The sequence below is a fragment of the Wolffia australiana genome, chromosome 12, assembly GCF_029677425.1.
Source record: "Wolffia australiana isolate 7733 chromosome 12, ASM2967742v1".
NCBI classification, from domain to species: Eukaryota; Viridiplantae; Streptophyta; class Magnoliopsida; order Alismatales; family Araceae; genus Wolffia; species Wolffia australiana.
In genome coordinates, this window is record NC_135846.1 from 4,010,282 (window position 1) to 4,036,749 (window position 26,468).

The 26,468-nt window shown below is 43.6% G+C and overlaps 1 long non-coding RNA gene and 1 pseudogene across 1 annotated transcript; both read right to left on the reverse strand.

Annotated features, from left to right (window-relative positions):
- Positions 1-3,770: 3,770 nt before the first annotated feature.
- On the reverse strand, positions 3,771-4,787 carry LOC144710458 (uncharacterized). Its single transcript, XR_013583295.1, has 3 exons — positions 4,725-4,787; positions 4,223-4,284; positions 3,771-3,801 (listed from the first exon to the last, which is right to left on the reverse strand). It is a non-coding gene; the product is annotated as an uncharacterized LOC144710458 (long non-coding RNA).
- Positions 4,788-14,778: 9,991 nt separating this feature from the next.
- LOC144710595 (zeaxanthin 7,8(7',8')-cleavage dioxygenase, chromoplastic pseudogene) lies at positions 14,779-15,312 on the reverse strand (annotated as a pseudogene).
- Between the last annotated feature and the right edge of the window lie 11,156 nt (positions 15,313-26,468).

Below are 26,468 nucleotides of genomic sequence, written 5' to 3' on the forward strand. Positions count from 1 at the left end.
CCCCAGTTAACATAAAATGTGGCAGGGCACAAGAACAAAACAAGATCAATGAGTTAGACGTACCAGGTTTTTGGTTTAGTGTAGAAGAGAAGCAAACTGGTGTTGCTAGCGGTTAACTGTAGAGGATAAGCAAACACATCAACCAAAGATGGACGCTCACGGAAGCATGGATCTAAATTTATTGAAAAGATACTTGCACCTTTTTGATTTCCTATGCTCAACTTTTGGAGCGAAATTTGTCCCTTGAAGCCAAGCATTTGGCGTGCACAATGCAAAGAAGGCAAAAACTAATATTGAATGCAGGTACAGAGAAGGCTAGTGAGTATCGCAATATTTTTCTTCTCGTTCTATGAAGGATTTGTGGACAGGCCGTAGTTGAGAATGGAACATACACTACTTCTGAAGGTATCAAGCATTGACACTAGATACTTCCGGAAAAATCTGGAAATATCCAAAAAAGTACAGACCTTCCGGAAACCACATGGAAGTATCTAGAAATATATATATATCTCTCTCTGGTAGGATCTTTCTAGAGATCTAAATGTTTTCTTCAAGCATCCATTGATGCCTATATAAGCACCATAGAAGCCTCTCATTTGAGCAAAGTGAGAGCACAAGCAAGTGTCAAGCAAGGAGCAAGCTAAGGAGCAAACTCAAGGAGTGAGTGAAGTACTCAAGTGTGTAGTGGAGAGCTTTGTACTTCACCTGTAATCTTCTTTGAGTAGCGGAAGTTTTTTCTTTAAGTTGTTCCAAGTCTCCATTGCCTACAACTGCAACCATTGATGAAGAAACACAGTTCAGAGCTTTTGTGAAATCGTACACTAATTCTTGGTTATTCATGCCACCACAATTTTCCTGTCGCTTAACTTCCACTTTCAGATTGTTCACAGGATCAACGTATTGGGGGGCGAACCCACCCGCAAGCAGCAACCGCGTCCATTGGAACGTGCGAAGATTTCTCGGTAAAGCGAAAGTTGGATTGGTTTCGCCATTTTGCCGTATCTTCTGTTCTCTGCGACGTGGGCTGTCGTCGTTGACCGATATTTCTTCGAATGGGGAAAGAGTAGTTAATCAACACGATCGATCAAAGGGGAGATGAAAAAAAACAAAAGGAAACAGAGAAAAGATATGGACTTTAAACGCGAAGAGAGAAGGGAACAGAAATCCAAGAATTAGTGTAGCAGAAAACTTGTTAGAATGGAGTAATCATTGACTAGAATAACCGGGAAATAACGACTGGGCAAAAAGAAGGAACAGTCATTGAAATCAGCAGAAAAAATCGTCACAAACAATCAAGAAGAACATGATGAAAATGTAAAATCATGAGTTCGTGCACAACGGGAAAAAACTTCTCAATGAAGAAAACACAGCGAATGAAAACAAAAAAAATGAATAATTCAGCAGAATAAAACAACACGAACATGTGTAGCAATATCGGTCAACGGCGAAAGTCCACCGCTATTTGAACGTACAGCGAAATGGCGAAACGATTCCAACTTTTGCTTCACCGAGAAATCTTGGCACGTTCCAATCCAAGCGGCTACCGCTAGCAGTGGGTTCACCCCTGGGTACGTCAATCCTGGTTTGAACTAAATCTAGAGTTGCCAAAAAATATGAAAGTATGTAGACACATCTGATGTTCCTTAACGCCGTATATGAATAAAGAAATATCCACTGAAATGGAACCTATTGACTGCACTAAAACAAATCGTGAAGTTAAGTGAGCAAATACATCCATTCAGGATGGGAGAATGCACAAATATTGAAAAATATAACGGCATGTCAGCGGTTTGTACAGGATGAGCGAGACATACTGGTTTACTGTTTTTCTTGTCTTCACACTTGAAAGCTTTTGTGACCTCCTAAAAGCCAAGAGACAACGGACCAATAGTGAAACTGACAGCATTTAAATTGAAGCAGATTGCCTCTAATTCAACCTCCAGGATCCACTATAAGCGGTTGCGAGATAGAAAAAAGCAAACACATCAACGCATGATCGCCCAATCTGCATATATATGGAACTAAATCCTGCCTGAATTGTAGTTATAAATAATAAGTATCCTTTCTGAGTTCATTGGCTTATGATCTAGAGTGCAAAACGCCCTTCACAGTCAACAAGTTGGTGCTCACATACCATTTCAACTAATGACTACAATTAAATTGATTTGTTAAAGAAGAACTAACCTTCCATGAAGTGCAACCTGTCTCTTGGAGTCAAGCCCTTCCCAGGCCCTATACTTTCATAAAGAAAAAAAACATGGAAACACATCAACCAAAGATGGAGGATTTCAAAACCATGGAACCTATTCTAGAGAGTTAAAGCGTTAGAGAGTATAGGTGGACCTTTCTTGTTCATTTTGTCACCCTTTGACGTGAAGCATGTCCCCTCCAATTTAATCTCTACCATGCACTATTGGAGCTGGCAAACAAAGAGCAAAGAGACACATTAACCCAGTATGTTTTAATCAGAAAATCGGCGTAAATATGTTCTATGTGAAATTTGGTGGTGAATGAGTATTATCTTTTATTTATGGGTTACATCCTTTACTAAAGTGTGATCTTTGTCTTGGCAGCAAGCCCTTTGTAAGCGCTACACCTACAAATAGACGACAAGCAAACACATCACCCACAGATGGAGAAAACAAAACATATTGGAGATTATAGGCATACATTTGCGGTTCATTATTAAGTCATTTGAATGAGGCTAATCTGCTCAAAATTCAAGGTCTACCGTGCATCATGAGAAAATACGAAAAAGCGTAAGAAAATATATCAACTGGGATTTTCTAATTATTAAATGAGTACTGCTAAATGCTATCTGGGATTTGGTTGTGTCTAAAAAGATTACCTTTTATTTTTAGCTTGCATCGCTTGCAAGTTTTAGTGCAACCTGTCTCTTTGAATCGAGTCCTTGGCAAGCACTACGCTTCCATGAAGAAGAGCACCATGCAAACACATCAATTAAATATGAACATATTAAAAACTCGATAACTCAATAGAAAGTTTAGAAATTGTCGGAAGATTATAAGCAGACATTTTGAGTTTCATATCTCACCATTTGAAGTGAAACAATTCAATCTCTAGCATGCATAATGACGGGTCACAAAAGGAGAGTAAGCAAGCACATACACCCAGGTTTTTCACAAAATAAGTGCAGCTATATGCAATGTAGACTTTGGTTCTTTTATTTTCGGGGTGCATGACATACCAGGCAAAGTGCCGCCTTTTCTGGGGATTTGGAGTGCTTTTTGTGGGGACTTGGAGTAAAGGAAACCCTTCAGTTCAATATCTGGCATGCACTTAGAGAGGGTCTCACAAACGAGCATGCAAACACATTAAGTCATGATTGTATAATCACATCACGAATGCAATTAAATACGTAGCTGGAATCAAATTATGAAATCATGTTTCCACTTGTTTTAGGCCTTGCTTACTTTTCATTTGACGCCAAGCGTGTCAAATGGTGAGCAATACGGTCACATGCAGAAGAAAAATTGCAAACACAGCAACCACATATCGTCGCAGACAGAAGCGTGGAACTAAATCTGGAGTTGGCACACCTTTGAAGTTCCTTAACGCTTCATACGAATGGAAGCATATCCAGTGAAATGGAACCTATTGCCTGCACTAAAACGAATAGTGAAGTTAAGTGATCTCAGACATCTATTCAGGACGGGAGAACGCACAAATAGTGAAACTAATAACGGCATGTCGGCGGTTCATGCAGAATGAGCGAGACGCATGACGGTTTACTCTTTTATCTGATCTGCATCTTTGAAAGCCTCTGTGACCTCCTACAACCTAAGAGAAAACGGAAAGATACTGAAACTAAAGGCAACCTGACGCCAGTTATCATAAAATGCAGCAGGGCACAAGAACAAAACATGATCACTTTGTTAGACTTACCACGTTTTCGGTTTACTGTAGAGGGGAAGCATATAGGTAATGCTAGCGGTTTGTTGTAGAGGATAACAAAACACATCGACCCAAGATGGATGCTCAGTGAAGCATTGCCGGAATCAATTAAATGCAATTAAATGCTTAGCTGGAATCAAATTATGAAATCATGTTTCCACTTGTTTTAGGCCTTGCTTACTTTTCATTTGACACCAAGCGTGTCAAATGGTGAGCAATACGGTCACATGCAGAAGAAAAATTGCAAACACAGCAACCACATATCGTCGCAGACAGAAGCGTGGAACTAAATCTGGAGTTGGCACACCTTTGAAGTTCCTTAACGCTTCATACGAATGGAAGCATATCCAGTGAAATGGAACCTATTGCCTGCACTAAAACGAATAGTGAAGTTAAGTGATCTCAGACATCTATTCAGGACGGGAGAACGCACAAATAGTGAAACTTATAACGGCATGTCGGCGGTTCATGCAGAATGAGCGAGACGCATGACGGGTTACTCTTTTTTCTGATCTGCATCTTTGAAAGCCTCTGTGACCTCCTACAACCTAAGAGAAAACGGAAAGATACTGAAACTAAAGGCAACTTGACGCCAGTTATCATAAAATGCAGCAGGGCACAAGAACAAAACATGATCACTTTGTTAGACTTACCACGTTTTCGGTTTACTGTAGAGGGGAAGCATATAGGTAATGCTAGCGGTTTGTTGTAGAGGATAACAAAACACATCGACCCAAGATGGATGCTCAGTGAAGCATTGCTCCAAATCGAGAAGAGAAAAAAAAATATGTTAAAATCAATAGGCACACCTTTTGGACTTCTTCCATTCGACGTTTGGAGGTAAATCTGACTCTTGAAGCCAATCGTTTGGCGTGCACTATGCAGAGAGGGCAAAAAATATTGAATGTCGGAGCTGTGAGTTATATAGCCCGCCGTGAGTGTCCCAATATTTTTCTTCTCGTTCTGTGAAGGATTTGTGGACAGGGCGCAGCTCAGAATGGAGAGAACAATAGTGCAGCCATTGACGCGGAAACCACTGTTGAGAGCTTTTGTGATCTCCTGCAACCCGAGAGGGAACGGACAAAAATTAGACGAATCCCAATCTATCGTACCGGGCAGATGAATTAAAAGGATTTGTGCCCGAAACATACCCGGTTTTAGTTGACTGCGGAGGAGAAGACATATGGCATCGATAGCAATACGATTCGAAAACATGTGGTTTAATTCTATGGTGAAATCAGAAGCCAACCGGCGAGAGATGTGTCGGGGGGAAGGCAAAGACAGTGTAAGGTGCTATGGAGCCAGCCGCATGGGGTTGCGCCAGCGAGATGTATGCTATATATGGAATTAGATGTAGCATGCCATATCCCGCTACGGTGCAGTAGACAAAAAATGGCGTCAGCTCAACTGGATATCATGGACGAGAACAAGGAGGAGAAAAAGGCTGGACACTCAAGGAGCGAGCGAAAACCGTGGGAGTAGGAAAGGGAAAGGAGTAGACACTCAAGACGATCGATCAAAGACGAGATGGAAGGAAAACAGAACGGAACATGGAACAGGGCTACGGTGAAGACTTACACGCCAAGAGAGAAGGGAACAGAAAATCAAGAATAGCGTGGCAGAAAGCTTGTTAGACGGAGTAATCCTTGACGAGATTAACCGGGAAAGAACGAGCGGGCAGGAGGAACGAGCAACAGCGATCGAAACCAGCGGTAAAAAACGTCAAAAACAATCAAGAAGAGCAGAAAGAAACCGTAAAATCAAGAGTTCTCGCGCACAGGTGGGAAAAAAGCTTCTCAAAGAAGAACACACAACGAAAGAAAGCGAAAAATCAAGAACTCGGCTGAAAAACAACGCGAACAAGTACAGGAAATCAGTTAGTCGAAGAAAATATCGGTCAACGGCGAAAGTCCACGTGGTGAAGAAGAACGGAAGATGCGGCGAAACGGCGAAACTAAACCAACTTTCGCTTTACCCAGAAATCTTCGCACGTTCCATTCCAAGCGGCTGGCGCTACCGATGGGTTCGCCCCCCGGCACGTCGATCATGTGAACAATCTGGAAGTTGAAGTTGAGCGACAAGAAATCGTGGAGGCGGGAATAACCGGCGGGACGGGAAACGACGACGTAGATAAGCGCGGCGGCCTCCTCGATGAGCTCTTGCGGGATGCTGCGAAAGGAGAAGCGGCCGCGCGGAGGGCACGCGCGGCGGAAAACGCGTCTCGCGGCTTTCAGTGCTGTCGTCGGGGTGGAGAACATGCCCATCCGCGGGTGCAACTCCCGCGGAGGAAGCACCGTCCTGCGGAAGCCCCCCACGCGGTCGCCGAACGTTATTGTGACGGTGAAGAGCGCGGAGGCGTCGAAGAAGGGCGTCGCAGGCCGCGGGGGCTCCTCCGTCCGCGTTATCATCGAGTACTTCCTGTTCTGGGCGCCAACGAAGGGCTCCGTTTCTTGCGCGTCTTCCTGGGATTGAACTGGAGCTTCTCCTTCTTGAGCTTCTTGTACTTGAGCTTCTTCTCGTTCGCTGGAGACGGAGTACTCCAGATCGTGTTCTTGGAGAACCTCATGGGCCGCCCTCAAGATACGCGCCCAAGCATCTTGCTCTTCTTGTATTTCGCGTCGTATTGCTTCTTCAGGTACTTCTGCGTTACCGTCTGAGGAGGAGTTTCTCCTAGGGTTTCCGCGGAGTCTTTTGCGCGTCCACAACTTGGCCCAGAGCCACATTCTTCTCCAACCGTCATCGCCAACTTCGCCGGCGCGACCCGCCCCCGTCCCTCCGAGAGAGGTAAGCCCCTGCAACTTCTTCCACGTAGCCCCCACGGCGGCCCTCCACGTTCTTTTCCGAAGCGAGGCCATCTCTTTCGCTCTTCTTGAGACTGCTGCCGAATGCCAATCCAAGAATCTGTAGAGACGATGGTGCAACTGTGTGCCGTTGGCGACGCAGGCCATTGCGCATTTACAACGTTTGTTATCTTAGCCGTTGCAGTCCTCCTAAGAGAAGATGGCCGTTGAAATAATGAATGGAAAATTTTGCATGTTAAAATTATTTATGAATACGAGTCATTGAACGATGCTCTGTTATCTCACTTTTACCGGAACAAGACGCTTCATAGCTGATCGTTTGGTACTAAAAGTTGGCCTACAACTTTTCTTTATCGACAAACATTATGTGAATCTTGCAATATTTTTCAGGGTCCACCATTTTAAGGTGGGCCGGCCATTCGGGCCGGATGCGGTCCGATGGTCAAACCGGATCGGGACCGGACTAAAATAAATGAATGAAAAATACCTGCTTCCCCCTCGTGCTCTTTCTCGCCCGTCTCTCTCCGGTTCTCTCTCTCTCGCTCGTAATCTATCTCTCGCACACTCGCTCGCTCGTTCCCTCTCGACGCTCGCTCTCTCTCTCTCGCGTTCTCTCTCTCTCACGCTCGCTCACTTGTTCCCTCTCGACGCTCACTCTCTCTCTCGCGTTCTCTCTCTTTCACACTTGCTCGCTCGTTCTCTCTCAACGCTCGCTCTCTCTCTCTCTCTCGTTCTCTCTCGACGCTCGCTCTCTCTCGCGCATTCTCTCGCTCTGAGACACTCTCGCTCTCCCGTTCTCTCTCAACGCTTGCTCTCTCTCTCGCTTGTTCCCTCTCGACGCTCGCTATCTCTCTCGCGTTCTCTCTCTCTTACTCGCTCTTCCGTTCCCTCTCGATGCTTGCTCACATTCTCTCTCTCACATTCTCTCTCTCACACTCACTCTCTCGTTCCCTCTCGACGCTCGCTCTCTCTCTCTCTCGTTCTTTCTCTCACACTTTCGCCCTCCCGTTCTCTCTCGACGCTTGCTCTCTCTCCCATTCCCTCTCTCTTTTACTCTCTTTCTCCCGCTCTCTCTCTCTCGCACGCCCTCTCCCTCTCCTGCTCTCTTTCTCCCGCTCTCTCTCTCTTGCACGATCTCTGTCTCGCACTCTCTCTATTCCGTTCACTCTCTATCCCGTTCTCTCTCTCTCTCTCTCGTATCTCTCTCTGTCCCGTTCTCTCTCTCGCTCGCACACTGTCTTCTCTCTCCCCATTCTGCACTCCACCACGCTCGAGTTAGAATAGGTGAGAGCTCAAACATATATAACTATGCACTGAGTGAATTCCTTGTTACATGTCGAGCTGCCCATTAAGTGCGAGTGTCTACGGATTTATTCCAATTGACGTCGTAGTCATCGTCATCACTCCGACGAGGGTCAGAAAGTCATCGTCACTGTCAATGGTCACCTACCTAGAGCTCGGAACTCGGCGAATATCCCACAAGTCAGAGCCTATACGTATTCCCCATCTAGGATCCCGCATCCCATAGTTACATCTCCCCTTAAGGAAGTACCCTATAGGGACGACATCCCCATAGTTATCATTATTTTGCTATGGATTCTCAGTTCATGAGTTAAATGGAGTATTTGGTTAAAATAACAGCTTCTGACATCATTCCACATATATAAGAGTTCCATTTTTTTATTTGGCGAAAAACATGGCGCTGGGTACGGCCAACCCTGAGGTTGTGCTTGTAGACCGATCTAGCCGTGCCTTGGACTCCACCTAGGGGGGTTTTATTTATAAAGTGTAGTTTTTATTAATGTTTATAGGTGTGGAGCGAGTATAAATATCCCAATTACACTCGGATCCCACTCGTCCACGCCCATGTGCAGGAAAGGAAATGATACACAAGTGATACCTTGCAGGTGCTCAGAGAAGTGCTCGCGTCGACGCCTCACACGAGCCCCCAGCATGATGATGGTGGAAAGATAGTGGAGTTGTCCCCACCTTTAATAAGAGCATCGATGAAGTGCGTGGCGAGGATCTCATCTGAGATGGGCGCAGTCCACCCTGTTATTGTGATCGTCGAATCAAGCGTGAGCACTCCCACCTCGAGTGCTCCACGCGATCTGCTACTTTTGCAGGGCCTCCTTCAACAGTGTGTGGCGCGTGTAGAGGTTTGGCAAGCCGAGACGTTCGACGCGATAGCACCCCTAGTGGTTGGAGGGAGCACCTACCAAGAAAGGAAAAGGGAGAAAGGGAGTCGTGTGTGTATAACGTGGTTGGCGACGGCATTTGGTGTCTGGTTGCCTTCTTGCAGCTGATGACGAACGCTAGTCATGCGGGGGCAGCACCGCATGATGTCCTGCCATGCACGGTGTAGTCGCCATTGGGAGCATGTACCTGCATGAAGCATGTGGACTAACACCTGTGAGTCCGATTCTACGATGATATTATGAAGGTTTTGTTCCTCGCAAAGGAGTAAACCATCACGTAGCGCCATAGCTTTGGCTATTGTGTTAGTTTGTATGCCATAAAAAGAGGAGAAAGCAAAGAAAATACACCCTAAATGATCCCGGAGCATGCCACATCCCCTCGCTGGCCCCGGGTTCCCTTTGGACGCACCATCCACATTTAGTTTGTTTCTGCCATTTGGGTGTGGGTGCAAATGGATGACCTGTAGCTGAATGCAGATAGGGGCAAGGGTCACCAAAATGCCCTAGGCACGAAGGAGATCATATCAGAGTGCTGAGCTGTAATCGCAAGTGGGGATGAGATGGTGGATGCGCCGTATCCACAGCATGACACGATGCATGATATCCATGGCACGCATGGGAGTCCCTGCAAAATGAGAAGAATTTCGCCCCTTCCATATCTCCTATAGTAAATAAGCTATGGTGATCTGTAGGATGGGGCTCCATTTAGAGCATATTGGCAAGATAAATATCTTGCCAAAACACTCCAACGGGGTTAGTGGAATATGAAGGAGTGGGCGCGAAAGGTGCGTGATTTGGCGCCAACGTTCTATGATTGTCTCGCTGTGGAAAAAAAAATGTTCGATAGTCTCAATATGTGGAAATGTGGGACAGCAATTGCAACGTGAGGTGAGAAAGTTGCTTAGACGGATCACCCGATCATTAGTCGGGAGGCCACGGGTTAGGAGTCTCTAGAGGAAAAAGGAGACGCCGGTATGGATCACCGAGTACCAGATGCGGCGACCCCAGTGCTGGATGGGGGATTGCTCACGGAAATACACCCAAGAAGAACTGCATGAGTTTGCGCCATCGAGTGTGAGCGTCCAAATAGCACAATAGAGAGTGGACCCGATTAAAGTGTTCTAGACCTGAGGTAACATGGCAAAGGGGAGGCCATGTTGCTCCCATAGGTATGGCATGTTGCCCATAAGCAGCTGGGCCACTGTGAGTCGCGCTCGATGTGGTACAATGCGGGGATGGCAACCGAAAGGCTCGTCAGCGTGCCAAGTATCAAATCAGGCGTTAATCGTACCTTGGCCTATACGCCAACATGTGACCTAGGCAATCTCAAGCCACTATGGTGCCACGTCTGCCATCTCTGATGGCCCCAGATATCCATCTCTCAACGGGCCCACTCGCCATACTTAAAGGAAATAAAACTTCTCAATAGACAGTGTATGGTGCACATGCGCCATACGAAATTCGAATTATTTTCATGTAAAATGTGTGTTAACAATATTTAATTATAATGCGTGGCATTTTTGTCTCTAGTAGTTGTTATCCCTTTTGTTGGGCTGAGAAAAAAATAAAGGAATCAAAATATTAGAATAGCAGAAAACAAAAAAATAAATAAAATAGTTCTAGCAGCCAGTGCACCTAGCTTGGACTAGTATCGCGCAGGCCCATCTATAGCTTGTACTCCAATGCCCAAGCAGCACCACCAGTCACCAGGCAAGCACACACCAGGCTCAGAAAAAGGCCTACAACAAGAAACTGACTTTTGCCCGACATTGGGGTCCTAGGCATGCACATAGCATGGCCCACGCAAGCACACTAGGGATAGTTCATTTATTTCATAGAGATATCCCACACATAATTATATACAGATTTCTGTTACTAACATCTATGATACAGACATGCCTGATTGGGAATATAACTAAAATTGCCAACTTCTTCCAGATCTGCACAAGGCACGCCGGGTGTATTAAAAACTAAATGAGGCCCAACGAACTGCAACCTTACGCAAAATAGAAAGAAAGTATAACTAGCATTCGAGATGACCCAATCTGAAAACCATGCCATCACGAGCCAATCAAAATGTGCGAATATAATATTTATTACATAAGATTAGACCATGATATTGGAACATGAGATTTAAAACACAAAGTTTTTGTATTTGTTCCTTCTTTGTAGGCCAATGATTAGATGTGGCCAATGACAATGATAATGCACAATGCAAATGACAAGTCAACAAATAGATTATTCCTGTCTGGTGATAAGGGGATGGTGTGGCGAAGAAGAGTGCACCATACTTTGTGAGGCCCATGGCTACAATTTAGTCATAAGCATTGGATCATTCATAAAGGGCAGTAGAAAACCAAGGACAGATTTGTCCATCTCTAACTCAAGGCATCACCTCTATTGGTCAGATGACAGTTACTGCCCATAGGGGCCACTTGGGGCAATCCTACAGCCGCTAGATGAACCCCATGGCCAGAACACTTTATCTATAGTCACCGAAGGCCCACCAAAGACCTTAATAAGGGCCATACGTGCCCTTGATCATGGTCTTCTAATTGAGATCTAAACAACAATGTAAGGCCTAGGGCCATACATACCCTTAATCATGATCTTCTATTTGAGATGCAAAGAGTAGTGCAAGGCCCTCTTGACGGCCTATGCAGGCTCATTGTGTTTGGCAACAGTTCTAGGGTAACAAGCCACGCTCTTACGAGTACTAGAGGACGTTAGAGCATTGTAGGTTCATCCAGCATAACAAAGGTGGGCAGGTTTCCATAGCAAAAGCAAGGGTGGCAATTGATGCCCTTATTCTCCCCCATCAAATCAGGGTGATTCAAGTGGGTTTCTCTACGAAAAATGGTATGTATTCTGCGATTTACATATTTATTTAAAAATCACATATGTAATACTATTTCATCAAATTTCATGGATCAGCCTCCTCAAGGGATTTCGTTGAACATGTATTAACCAGGAAGCATATCCACAATTTTATTTGATTTCCTCAATCGGCTATATTATAAAAATACTGAAAAATACTTATTACATACTGTACCTATAAAGTTCACGTTCTAATATTATAATCTACCTATTAATTACTTTCACAAACCCTAACCATCTTTTCTTATCTGTTCCATTTATATTAAAGTGATATAAAATCAAATCAAATATATGCTCTCACTATCCTTTAGTCTTCAAATTTTATTATATATAATACCTCTCTCCTTCACTAAGCTATATAAAACTAGCTAATATGTTTCTTGTTATCATTATAATTGTTATCATCATGTCTCTGAGTTGCCCCTCTTGGTATATTTTATTAAAATAAACACACCTATATACTAACTCATAATATAAAAATCCATCATAACAATATTTATTTCCTTTTTAACACACACATGACCTACTAAGGCTTAAACTAATTAATATTTCTATCTTCTACGAAGAATAGTGTCTTATTATTATCTTTAACTTAATAATCTTATATATCTTCATCTACTTATCTTACTTATCCCTTCATCATAATACTTCAAAAAAGTTTCTTTATCTTACGTACTTACTATATCAAGTCCCAATAAACTATTTTATCCAAATAAATGATAGAGTAAATGTCCTACCTTATAATTGCCTTACATATTTATTCTCTGTTTTTCTCCATTAACACTTATTTTTACCTGTTATAATATAAAATCCTAATTTCTCCACTTCCCTACCATCTTGTTCTACCTACTCATAATCACCTTTTCAATAGCTCTATAATGATTATGGCTTCTCTTAGACAACTTTTAAATAATCTATTTAATAACCCTTATTATCATCCTGATTTATCCATCACCCTAACATAAGTATTAATTCTACATCTAAAGGCCAGGACATGTGGCAGTGACCTCACTCCTGATATTGTAAATCCAGTTTTGATCCATAACGGACGCACACATTACCATTTTATTTATCTAGCTGACAGAAAGTTTTCTCATACCAGTCATGTGGTTGTTGGCAATATTATTCATGTACTAGTCGCCAGGAAGCAGATGATCTCCTTCACTCTTTTGTAGTAATGCATGATCTTGAGTTTACATCAATGTCATGATAATTTCTGACTCGAATTTGTGTTCAGTGGTGATAATATTTTTCTCCTCTTTCTCCTCTCTTCGTCATTCTAAAGAAAAATATCCATAACTTTCACATTCTCAACACTAGTTTCAATGCATCTCAAGGTTTGTAGTATTTATCATTAACCCATCCATTGCTTGCAATATGGCACCAATAAGATCTTCCAGTACTACAATAGCACCCACATCCACAGGAGAATTTGTCTTCATAATTCTTTCTAATGCGTCTTTCTAGAATAATGTTCTCCTCCATCCTTGATTAGTGCTACGTCAATATGTTATTGTAAACTTGTTTTAAGATTCCACTTCTATCATTGTCAGCAACTCCAACTCTTGAAACAGCTAAATCGAGGATGCAATGGAATCAAATTTTGCTGGAGTGACCTTGAGAAGCTTGTCATCAAAGCTCATTTTCTCCTATAGTTTCTCCCATCATCCATAGCCAATTGAACTAATTGGAGATATTTATTGGGAAGTCAGCCATAGGTTCCCCTTCTCCCATGGTTAGATCGTCAAACTCGCCTCTAAGAGCCTCAACTCTGGCCTTACGTACACACTCAGCTCTTAAATTCTCCATATTCATTATCATACATGTCAGATTGCAATTCAGACCATCCAAATTAGGACATAGATAACTTGCCATCCTTCTTCGTCGCCATCTCTGCCTCACTAGCTTTCCATGTATTATTAAGTTCTTAGTCTATGGATAATAAAATATGTGTGTATATAATTGCATGTCATTAAGCTATCAATTGTAATTATTGGGATTCATCAAATTGTAGTGATAGGATAACGATATTGATAACAATAAGTATGGCTATTAAAGGTATACAGGCTAAGTCTACCTTAATTATAATGATGGGATTAATTAAGATGGACAAACGAGGTAAAAGTACCGCCTCTTCCTATAAATAGGGGCAGGATCCTTGGGTCATATGGTAATTGACTTTTCTCCTAAGTGTCCCATTACTCAGAGATACTTCAGGAAGTGATTCAGTATTTTTCCAAAATACCTCCCTTCAAGACTGTTTGACTCGACTAAGAGAAGATGCAATGGATCATGGTATGTTTTACATCCATTCTCATTCATGTATGATCTTCATCATCCATAAGAATGGGAGGGAGCATCTTGCGTATCCAATGTCCCATAGAATGTGTGTCTCCAACAAAACTTGCATTCTCATCACCGAAAGAAATAGTTGTGCCTAGAGTGAACAGGAGAACCGTATCCAATCTCTGCCATAGACCTGTTGGATGGGAAGCTGGACCTTTCACACCTTCGGATATGTGTTGAGAGTGAAGAAACGAATGTAGATCAGGAGAAAAGGACAGGGGTGAAGAAGAAGTCTTCAACTTAACATAAATGAACTAAAACAATACATATTTAAAAAACAAAAGAAGAGAGAAAACTGTAACCACTGGCGAGGTTTACTTTCCCAAATAGCTGACAATGGATGGACAAAATAGCGGGACAAATAAGTCATTGGAAAATGGGGATTGTGGCAGTATTAACTGCCTTCAACGGACTGGGCTTAATGTCATCAATATCTAGGCATCACCTTAAAGGATCCAACAGAGCCCCCATCCACTGAAGACACCCCACCCCACCAGCTTGAGGCGAGTTCAAGAACTCCTCTACTGGAATAAGGAGAAAGGAGAACGAAATAAAATATTTGTGTTGTGAAATCCATCCTTCAAAATAAAGGAGCGACACCCCCGTCTATGACTTGAAGTAGACGAGTTCATGCAGAAATTTCACGGCTTTTCCATCTTTCCCTTTTGCGCGCGAAGCTCGTCGGCAGAGAGGAAGATGCTATGGAAACCGTAGGGCACCCGACTGGGGAGCGCGATCTCGGCTACCACCTCCAGCTCCGGTGACCTCGCGTCCATGACCAGAAAGCTTGACTCTTTCGCCCCCTCGTTGCGGAGAAACGTGACGAGATACCCGTTGTCCTCCTCGCTCCCCTCTTCGGTGCCGGCACGAAGATGGGCTCGCCGCCGAACCCTTCCCAGCGCAAGATAAGCATATCGATTCCTTCCCCCTTGATACCTTGGATTAATCACCCCAAATTCTAAGTTACCAGCTGAGAGCGGCATCCTCGTCAGAGCCCCGATACTCAAATCAATCCGCACCATCTCCACGCTGCAATGAACCAGCTCCGGCCTCTCCAGCGCGTGCTCCACGGACAGCACTTTTGGCACGACGAGAACGAGGACTTTACCGTCTTCTTCCTCCCAGGCGTTGATCGTGTGGAGCGGGTTGGAGCCCGGCGCGTCGAACCATCGCATCTCTGACTCTGACGTGGTGTAGCGGGTGAAGGATATGTTCCTCCTCCATCCAAGGTGGTGGGAGAAGGAACGCCACCACCAGTGATGACAACCGAAGCTCCACCTTCAACTCCGGCGAACAACGGCGGACCACCGCCATCATGTCCAATGATGTATGACGGAGCGTCTCCTTCTTATCCGGGAGGCAGCCAAGAGGACCTTGAAGTGCTAGGAGGAGGACTGGAGGTTGGCATGTGATAAGCCGAAAAATCACGTAAAATTACGTGGTCGTTGCACTTTTTAGACTTATGCAATAAATTTAGAATTCCCTTAATTACTAAATAAGAATATAGAGCAAGCAAGGGGTCGATCCGCAAGGAGGCAACAATTCAGAATTTTCAAACAATTTTTATGAATCAAGTCAAGTAATTTTGAATTTTGCAATATTTAATTCAATTAATATTAAATAATATTCTTAAAATAATCAAAATTAAGTAAAACTTAATTTTGATTTCGGTCAGATAATTCCAGATAAGAATATTATTATTATTTTAAGCTCATAAATTTTTTTTATATAAATTATTAATTTCCCAATTTAATAAAATTTATAATAATTTTCAGAATTAAAATTGGGAATTTAATAATCAAGAAAGTGATTTTTGAATTGGAGTTCAAAATGGATGAATTTTCGGTTCAAATTTTATTTTTGGGTTTTTTATATATTAAATTAAATTCCTAAACAATAAAAACCGAAATCTAGAGAGAAACAAATCAAATTAACCTAGAGAGAAAGTGAAGAAATTGGGGAAAGCCCCAATTTCGACCCTAAATTAAAAATGTAATGAAGCAGAAATGTCCTAAAATGATTAAGAATTAATGATCAAAAGTCAGATCTCGAATCCAAATCAAAAAGAAGTGCTGATGCATTCAAAACATGAATCTAGGGCATGTACATTTCGCCCATGCCAAGGCGTTTTCGAATCGTTCTAGAAGATGATCAAATACAATTCAGAAACTTACAAATTTGATAAAGAGATCCAGATCTGACGACGTCCTGAATGCCTCCTATGTCCTTCCTGGCCAATTGCTTGGGGAGAGCCTCCAAAAGTGAATTTCGCCTTTTTTTCTGACCTCTATTTAAAGATCCAACCGTCCCGATTGTAGAGGAGGAAAAGACGAACCTGCCCTCAAAATTTCAGCCCAATCGGAGCTGTAGATCTCAAGATATCGCAGTTTTAGTGAGATCAAATGTGGGCCGTTGGATCTCTTTTATTTTCTCTAAAAAAATCGGAATTTCCTATTGGCTGGGCTTGATTTTCTCGCTTTCCGTGTTTCGGGACACGTGCACCCTCGTTGTCCGCGTCGGCCGCACTTTCTGACTTTTCAAATCTCTCTCCTCCTATTAAATATCTTTTCTTCTCTCTCCTCTCTAGCCGCTCTACTCTCTCTCCTCTCTCTTCGCTTTCTCTCTCTCTCTTTTAATCACTCTATTTGACTTTTCCTATCTCTCTCCTCTCTTCTCTCCTTTCTTATTTAATTAATATATCCCTTCATTCGCCAATTTGAGCGAATAGCGTGAATATTCATTTTAAATGCATTTAAAATGCAAAATAAATAATCAATATATTATTTAATTAAATAAAAATCATTTCTTGCCTAAATAATGGTCAGAAAAATTCAGAAAAATTCATAAAAATATGGGAAAATTTCAGAAAAATCAGGAGATGATTTACTGACCTTAAACCAAGCAAATAAAATCATGTAAAAATATTTCTTCACTGAAACAATGTCAAATTCCATGTAAAAAATGATAAAAAATATGAAATAATAGAAAAACGACATGTTAACTGATTTCAATGTATTTTATCATGATAACATGCAAATATGACCCTTAAAACACATAAATAGAATGTATAATTCAGTAATTAAGTATATTAATTTGCATGTTATCAGCATGTGTGGAGGAGCCCTGGCAGAGAAGTCTTCTGTGACATCTACTTCGCCACTGCACACTGAAGTGCACGGGAATCCTCCGGAAGATGCACCTTCGGCACATGACCCGGCAGTGCCGCTGACCATGCCGAGTGTGCACCACAGGGCGCGCAGAGAACCTCAGAACCGCCCTGCAGACACACTCTCGCCAGGCACCTCAGCAGAACATCTGTTTTAGTGGTTGTTATCATTTGCACTGTTTTGTTTTCTCCAATTTTAGTGTCGCTTGTTGTGTGGCTCTTGTGCCTATAAAGGCCAAAGCTTTTGGTGTTGTATGTACCTCACTTTGACCAATTTCAAGTCGTGTATCTTGTTTCTCTCTTCTTCCTCTCTATGAGTGTGTTTGAGTGAGTGAGTAAAAGTGTTCATGGTTTATTCCTTGAAGGGGGTTTTAATCCCAACAGGGGGGGAGAACACCAATCTTGGGCACCTTCTCGGCGTCTGCCCCGATTGGAGACCCGCCGCGGAGGATCATCTCCGTGGGCTGCATCACGATCTGGATGTCGCAGAACATGGCGAAGCTCTCGGTAATTGCGAAGTCGTGGAGGAAGGACGCCCGGGCAACGGAGAAGACGGGGACATCCGCGCTGGCCTTCTTTCCCTTGGCGTCGAAGCGGAAGTAGGTGAGGAAAGGAGGGATGGGGTGCAATGGAAGGCAAAGACTTCGCCGGTTACGGGGTCCTTTTTTGGGCGAGCCGTCATGCTGCCGACAAGCTTCTCGCCGAAGTCGCAACGGCCGAGCGTGGCGATATCGCCGGTGTCAGGGCAGAGGTGGACGGTGTAGGGTGTAGGCAATGGAGGCTTGGAACTTGTTGGACAAGAACTTTCACTACACAAGAAAAATACAGGAGATGAAGTACAAAGCTCTCCAAAACTCACTTGAGACCCTTACTCACTCCTTGCCCTTGCTCCTTATCATGCACACACTGCCTTGTGCTATCACTTCACCCAAATGAGGGGCTTCTATGGTGCTTATATAGGTACCAATGGATGCTTCTAGAAATCATTGAGATCTCTAGAAAGATCCTACGACAGAGAGTGAGATATTTCCAAATACTTCCATGTTGCTTTCTTTTGGACATTTCCAGATTTTTCCAGAAGTATGCAGCGTCAATGCTTGATACCTTCGGTCTCCCTCCCAAGCATGATGCCATCTGCGATCCTTCATATGCATAATCGTTGAAAGAGTTATTTGAATTTTTTGTCTTACTAATGCCTTCGTAAGTATGTCTGCAAGCTGGTTATCCGTGCTGACGTGCTCTATCTCCATCTTTCTTTCTTCTAGGCAAGATCTTATGAAGTGGTACTTAGTTTCGATGTGCTTCAATCTGCTATGAAATACTGGGTTCTATGACAGAGCAATGGCTGAATGGTTCCACCAAAAGTGTTATTGATATCGATCCCACTTGCATTATCTCACCGATCAGTCTGGCCAACCATAATCCTTGACAAGCTGTCGTGCTTGCTGCTATGTATTCAGCCTCGCATGATGAAAGAGCAACTATCTTCTGCTTTTGAGTAGACCAGCATATGATGTTGGATCCCAATAAAAACACCATCCCACTTGTGCTCTTCCAGTCATCTGGGTCTCCTGCATAGTCGCTATCACTATAACCGGTAAGCTTCATTCCATGTGTTCCTCCCTTGTAGACTAGACCAAGGTCCGATGTGCCCTTTACATATCTCAAAATTCTCTTAGCAGCGGCCATATGTTCAGTAGTTGGATTCTCCATATATCTGCTGAGAAAGCCGACTACGAACATAAGATCTGGTATAGTGTGAGTTAAGTACTTCAAGCTCCCCATTAATCTTCGATAACTTGTAGGATTCACTCATGACCCTTTTCCCTCACCAAACTTGCATCGAACCTTGAGATGCGTTTGTGCTTTATTGCACTTAGACATCCCATTTTCTTCTAATATCTTTAATGCATAGTTATTTTGGCTCAACTTGATTTGACTGTGCTCTTGTACGACTTCGATGCCGAGGTATGAGGTGAGTAGACCAAGGTCACTCATCTCAAACTTGCCTTTCATCTGGGTCTTGAACTCTTCGATAAGCGGGTACTCTGACCTTGTGATGATTAGGTCATCAACGTATATTCCAATTATCAAGTGTGAGGTACCTGATCCTTTAAAGTAGACTGCATATTCTTGACTACTTCTGCGAACACCGAGAGATCTCAAATACTTGTCTAATTTAGTGTACCAAGCCCTGGGTGCTTGCTTTAGTCCATAAAGAGCTTTCCTTAGTCTCATAAACATGTGCTCGCTTCCCTTCTTGACATGTCCCTCGGGTTGACTCACGTATAGCTCTTCTTCCAAGTCACCATTTAGAAATGCAGTTTTGACAATCATATGGTGAACTTGCCATCCTCCTTGCGCTGCTAGGGCCAATAATACATGTATAGTCTCCATTCTGGCTAATGGAGCAAATACCTCCTCATAGTCAATGCCATACTTTTGCAAGTAGCCTTTTGCCACAAGTCTAGCTTTATGCCTTACTATATCACCTCCAACATTCTTCTTCACTTTATAAACACATTTGAGGCCTATGAGCTTGCATCCAGGTGGAGGAGTTACCATTTCCCAAGTCCCATTCTTGTCTATTGCATCTAGCTCCTCTTCCATTGCATTAACCCAAACAGGTTCCTTTGATGCCTCTTGATATGAAGTCGGTTCTTCTTGGGTCAAGTAACACATTTCTGGGGCTAGACTTATTTCTTCTGTCCCTTGGTAAACTCGATCAAGACTAACAAATCTTCTAGGGGTGCTTTCTTCAGTAGTTGAGTGATCTTTGTCCCCACCTTCTGCTTCTTCCTATCGAGCATCTCCATAATCCGAATGACCGTCAGGTAGGGGGACTTGATCTACCTGATTCCCATCATCACTTGTGAAGGTTAAGGAACTTGGAGAGCAAAATGTACCTTCATGTTGGTTATTTTGACTGCTCCAATTCCACTACCCATTTTCTTCAAAGATCACGTCTCAACTAACATGCACCCGACCTGATTGTGGGTCCTAACATTTATAGCCCTTCGTGCCAACTTTATACCCAATAAACACCATTGGCTTGCTTCTGTCTTGTAGCTTTTGTAATCTTTCCCCCAAGGTCTTCACGTGCATCAAAGTTCCAAAAACTCTTAAGTACTCCGCATTCAGCTATCTCCTGTCCATGCCTCATATGGTGTGGCTCCATCCAAGCTTCAAGTAGGAGCTCGGTTCAAAATATACACACTTGTATAGACAGCCTCTCCCGAAAGCTCTTGTGGAAGATTCTTATATTTTAACATACTCCTTACCATATCCATGATAGTCCTATTCCTCCTCTCAACTACTCCATTTTGTTGAGGAGAGTAAGGTGCAGAGAATTATCGCTTGATTCCATGCTCAGTGCAGAATTTTGAAAAATCTGATGACGTGAACTCTCCTCCTTGGTCAGTTCTCAAGCCTCCTACTTTTACTCCCTTCTCTGCTTCAGCCAAATTATTGAACTTGACAAAAGCTTGGAGGGCTTCACACTTTTGTTTCAACACCGCCACCCACATGAGTCTAGAGAAGTCGTCAACTAGTAGCAAGAAATACTTACTCCCTCTGAATGTGGCTGGGGACATAGGTCCACATATGTCTCCATGGATCATCTCCAGAGGCCTACTTGCTCTATATGAGGCAACAGAGGGGAATGGACTTCTATGTTGCTTACTTGCAACACAGTCCCGACAGAGTTCCTTAGGGTCCTCTATTTCAGGAAGTCCCTTTACCATTTGCTTTGAGGATAACATTTTTAAAGATTGAAAGTTTAAGTGTCCATACCTCTTTTGCCATGACCAACTTGACACTTGTGTATCTTCTGCAGTGAGGCAATTCAACACTGGATTCAACTTCAATAGATATAACCTGCTAGCACTTCGCTTCACCTTTACCAAGAGTTTCCCTTGTTTATGATATATGGTTAAGAACCCACCTTCCATCAGTATTCGACACCCTTGTTCGTCGAATTGAACCAAACTCAGAATATTAGATTCTAACTTGGGAAAATAGAGGACGTTTTCTATCCTCAATTGGCCTCCATCTTGACAGTGTAGCAGGATCCACCCTCGGCCACCTATCTTTGTAGTAGATCCATCCCCAAATCTTACGGTGCCATGCAAGATTTCATTCAGCTCTTGAAATAAATTTCGATCACCTGTCATATGATTGCTAACACCATTATCTAGGTACCACATACCTTCATTTTGTCTTCTCTCATTGACCCCTTGGAGTAGAAGCTCTCTGGGAACCTCCGTAGTCGTGATAAGCAGGGTAGGTTGTTGCTTCTCCTCAACTTCTGCAAGTTGGACATTCTCTTCCTTTCCTTTGTAGCACTCATAGGAAAAGTGTCCAAGTTTCCCACAATTATAACATTTTACCTTTGACTTGTCTCGAGGTTTTTCTTCAAAGGCATTTTCACTTGATCTTCCTTCACCTCTTCATCATCCTCTTCGGCCACGTCCACGACCTCTTCCAACATATCCTTCGCCATCATTTTTCTTACTCTTCTCCAAAGATTTTGATTGCAGAAGTTGCTCCTCCTTTCGAGCTTGCCGATCACGAAGTTTATCCTAATGGATCTTCAATGAACCAACCACCTCTTCAAGTGTCATTGAGTCCATGTCTCCAAATTATTCAATGGAAGAAGTAATGGCATCAAACTTGGCAGGTCCTGAGTGAAGAAACTTGGCGACCAAATCAGTCTCTTCAAAGGTCTCCCCAAGACTTCTTAGTTGTGTAGTTACTTTTGAAAGCTTTCTAGCAAAATCCACTACTGGGTCTTCTTCTCCCATGACCATGGTTTCAAACTCACGTCTAAGAGCTTGAACTCTTGCCTTGATCACGCGAGAGGCTCCCACATGCATTGTCTTCAAGAACTCCCACGTTTGCTTGGCAGTCTTTGAAATATCCAGCTGTGCCAGGATATCTTCGGAGAAAGCTCCAAAGATTACAGACAAGGCCTGACGCTTCAAGATGCACTTGCATCCGTATAGCCCACACCGGGTAGTTTGTCTTAAACAATACCTGGAGAGGACTCGAAGTGACTGGATCACCCAGACCCTTGCTTGATCCGGAAACGGCAACAGCAAACTCCCTATCCCGCGAGGAAGCTCCACTAGCTTGCAATGCCATCTCTTCCTTCTTTGGCATGGTAGCAACTCCCCTTAGATCAGACTCGCTCTGATACCAAATGTAGGTGATGGAGGCTTGGAACATGTTGAACAAGAACTTTCACTACACAAGAAAAATACATGAGATGAAGTACAAAGCTCTCCACAACTCACTTGAGACCTCGCTGGAGACAACTGTGCAGAGGGTGTGGCTCAGCTCGCGGACCAACGCCCAGTTATCGGCCAGCACACCCCGCGGGTCGACCGTCAGCCGATGCACCGCGGGGTCGATGACGTTGTTGATGATCGCGTCCAGCGCGTTCGTTAGAGAGCTTGCCAGCAACGACGACGGGCGTGGGGGCGGCGACGGTGATGGTGCTATCTGGCTTTTCGCCCATGCCTCTGTTCTGGGCCTTATCTCTGTTTCAGGTGGGGATATTTTTGTTGAGGGGCGGTCCTTGGTGAGTACTACGGAGATGGTCAGGGACCGACGAGACTTCAAATTCGGCAAAGGGGCTGGCTTTGCGGCAAACGCCATGGACACAACTTCCATAGAAACTCTGCCTGGCTCTCTCTCTCTCTATCTGCCTTTTCAATCGAGGGTGCTATTTATAAGAGGGGGACGGGCAGCATCATGGCCGGGCCACTGTGGCATGATACGATGTCCATTTGCCACAAGTTAAGTAACCATGTCCCCACAGAAAAAAATATCTTCATTTATGGGATGTGAATAATAAAATAAGGGAAGCAACACAACATTCTGTAACTTCCAAGATAGATATGTAGATCAATAGATAGATCGATCGATAGATAGATAGATAGATAGATAGATAGATAGATAGATAGATAGATAGATAGATGGATAGATAGATAGATGGATGGATAGATAGATGGTTAGATAGATAGATTAATGGATAGACAGATTTATGGATAGATAGATTTATGGATAGATAGATAGATACATTAGATAGATTAGATAGATTAGATACATTTGATAGATTAGATAGATAGATTTAGGTTTGCTAGCCTAACTATAACTCAGGTCATCCATGATATTATTTCCATATATTAAACATCTAAATATCTCTACTCAACATAGCATGTTTGATTCAACATCAAAATTTTCAAAATCACCATTTACCCCACATTCGTCCTATTTCATGTCTATATGACACCATCATGTTAGACAGCTGGAGTTAACTTGCCGCGGAAATAAGATAGGTACTACGGTCTAATGTGGTCATTCTGAAAGGGGCATGTACTCGTCACTCCTGGAAATAGAGCATGTTTTGCTCCAAAGATGACTCATGGTGTAAGCTTGTACCAATGACTGATGTAACCAGAACAAGAGCCTACGAACGAGGGAACCAAAATCAGGGATAGAAATTTGGGAGGAGCCAAATGGAATCAAATGGGGGATCATCAAGAAAGCATGTCATAAAAATGTGGAAAGCAAGAAAGACAGTGGTAAATATATCTCCGAGAAGAGGAGCACAGAAGTAAGGGCAAGCCGAAGTCAAAAAAGTATGAAAAAAAAGAAAATAATAAAAATAATAATAAAATAAAAAATAAAAAAAGATAAAAATAAAAAAACATATATATATATATAGAAGGGGGAAAAGTTCCACAAAGCAAAGAAGTGCCATTAAAGCTGCCATGAACAAGGAGGAAAGCTCACAAGACAAGAGAGAAGAAAATATTTATATCTTACATGCCAAGAGTCTTCTCATAGGTCACCAAGATTCCCAATTGTCCAATCAAAGATCTACGCTAACTTTCTTTAAAGGCGATTGGTTTTTTGGAACTGAAGTTGGGGAAACAAGAGTACAAAATGAGTTTTTCTTTGGTTCAAATCATGCTCTAAAATTTGGGTGACAAAATACAGGCTCTACCTCACAGACCACAAGTGAACCATGTACCTACTGTGTTTTCCAAAACTTATATTTCTCTTACTCCATAAAATGCTCATGGTATACCTTAATGTCATAAACCAGTTTGATTTTGCAAAAGGACTTATAATGTTGTCTATTCACGTCTACTTAAGGTTACCTCTATATTTCACAAGTGAGGAAGAATAAAATCAAAATGAAGAAGCATTCAAAAAGAAAATATGGGGGCAGAAACGGCTTTCAACCGAAGAGAATCTCGGGCAGCTGAGGAAAGAAGATGATATGACAAATATTGGACGAAACAAGACTTGCCAAAGCACTGAAGTGATGAAGGGTATAAAAAGAAAAAAAACAAAAATCTGGAAGAAATCGGAAGAGAAAGGGCAAAGAGAGAAAAATGCTCCAGTCAATGTACATCAATATAAGAATGCTCACATCAATGATATTCCAACCAACTAGGCTATGTAAACCGATGTACTATCACGTTCATATCCATGGAAAGTTGTTCAAAAAAAAAAAGAAAAAAAAAGATAGATAGATAGATATAAACCAAAACTTTTAAAGGAGGGAGAGAATGGAAGGAGTATAAGAAAATGGATAAAGACAATATGTTGAGATGTGCAAGATGATATTAGTCCAAGTTGCATAAATATCGAACCGGAAATGGAACAGAATGTTTCTTTTTAACTCCAGAGGCACAAGAAAGCATCAAAGCAACAAGCCATAGTATAGATCAAGATGCTAATATGAGTTATGGTCACTTAGCAGCAGTTGACGGAACATTAGGCGAAATGGAAAAAAGTGAATGCTGGATCAACGTTGAAGGTAACCAGCTACTGAACACAAAAGTACTCCTAAATTGATTCAACTCCAAAACAATCACTATAAACAAAAAGTAAGACCTCCGAGGACTAGAAAATGTTTAACTAATATTGGACATGATACACGATACAAACCTTGTCCAAAATGTTAACTCCCTTTCCATTCAAAGTTAAAATTTTTACTCCCAGTGCCGCAGTGTGGATTCCCGTGTGCTGACTGCTGGTGTGCGCATGTTGAGCCGTCTCACGCATGCCCGGAGACTGCACTCATCAGGAATGCCTACCTCGGCTATTGGACGGCTTGTGTGCCATGTCCGCTAAGCACCATCCCATGCCACGGTAGCCACATGCTGCTCCCGCTCTTGCGATAGCCAGCCGGCTGATCCACTACCGGAGTTAGGCTGGTCAACGTAACTGCCTTTGTGCACATGCATCCCTCTGCTTGTGCACGCGCGTCGACGAACCATATCCAGGCTTACCACACCCTCACCACCGACAGCCCTTCCTCAGTTTACTACCACAGCCCACTGCCCTCGCCCCCCCTAGCTCTCCTCCCATCGCCAATTGGGGAGTGATGAAAGCGGATCATTTAGTCACCACCGTTGAATTATGTGTCGAGCGGAGGCCATGCCGATTACACTGGAGACGGTCCATCCGGTCATCTCATCTATTAGACTGGGTAGCCGGTCCTCCTGTTCGCGCAGCCGTGTGCCGCGCAGTCGCCGCGCTGTCGCGCGGTGCGGCCACGCCACGTCCACGACGCCAGCGCCGCTGTCGCACTCTCCCCCCTCGCCTTGTCGCCCTAGCAGTTTACACCGCGGGGAATTACACCATTGTGACCAGCCCCCTACTCTGAGCGCCAAGCCCCGACTCGCCCCTTCGCACCTCTCTGTCCCACCCCAGTCACCGACCGTGTTGCACCCATTGAAGGCGAACGGCGACCAGTTGCACCACGCCGGTGTCTTGTGCGAGGCCACCTTGAACAGTCACTCAGCTAGGTAATCGCGCATGGTACGCAGTGCCGCCCTACACGCCCGGACCCAGCCGTGCTAACCGCACCCGTACCCCAGCGCCGGGCCATGGGCCCCCCCTCACCGTGCGCCGCGCCTCTGCCGTGCCCAACTGCGCCTACCGCGATGCGCCTGTCTGCGCCGCCGTGCCACACCAAACCGCGCCACCGCTCCGCGCTCACCCGTGCTGCCATGCTGTGCTCGCCTGCGCCTAACGCACCGTGCCTCCCCTGCGGTGCGTTCCCCGCGTGCCTCTGGCCGCCAGCTGCCGTAGCCACCGCGCTGACCTGCAGCCACCACGACACGCCGGTGTATATCCACGCCT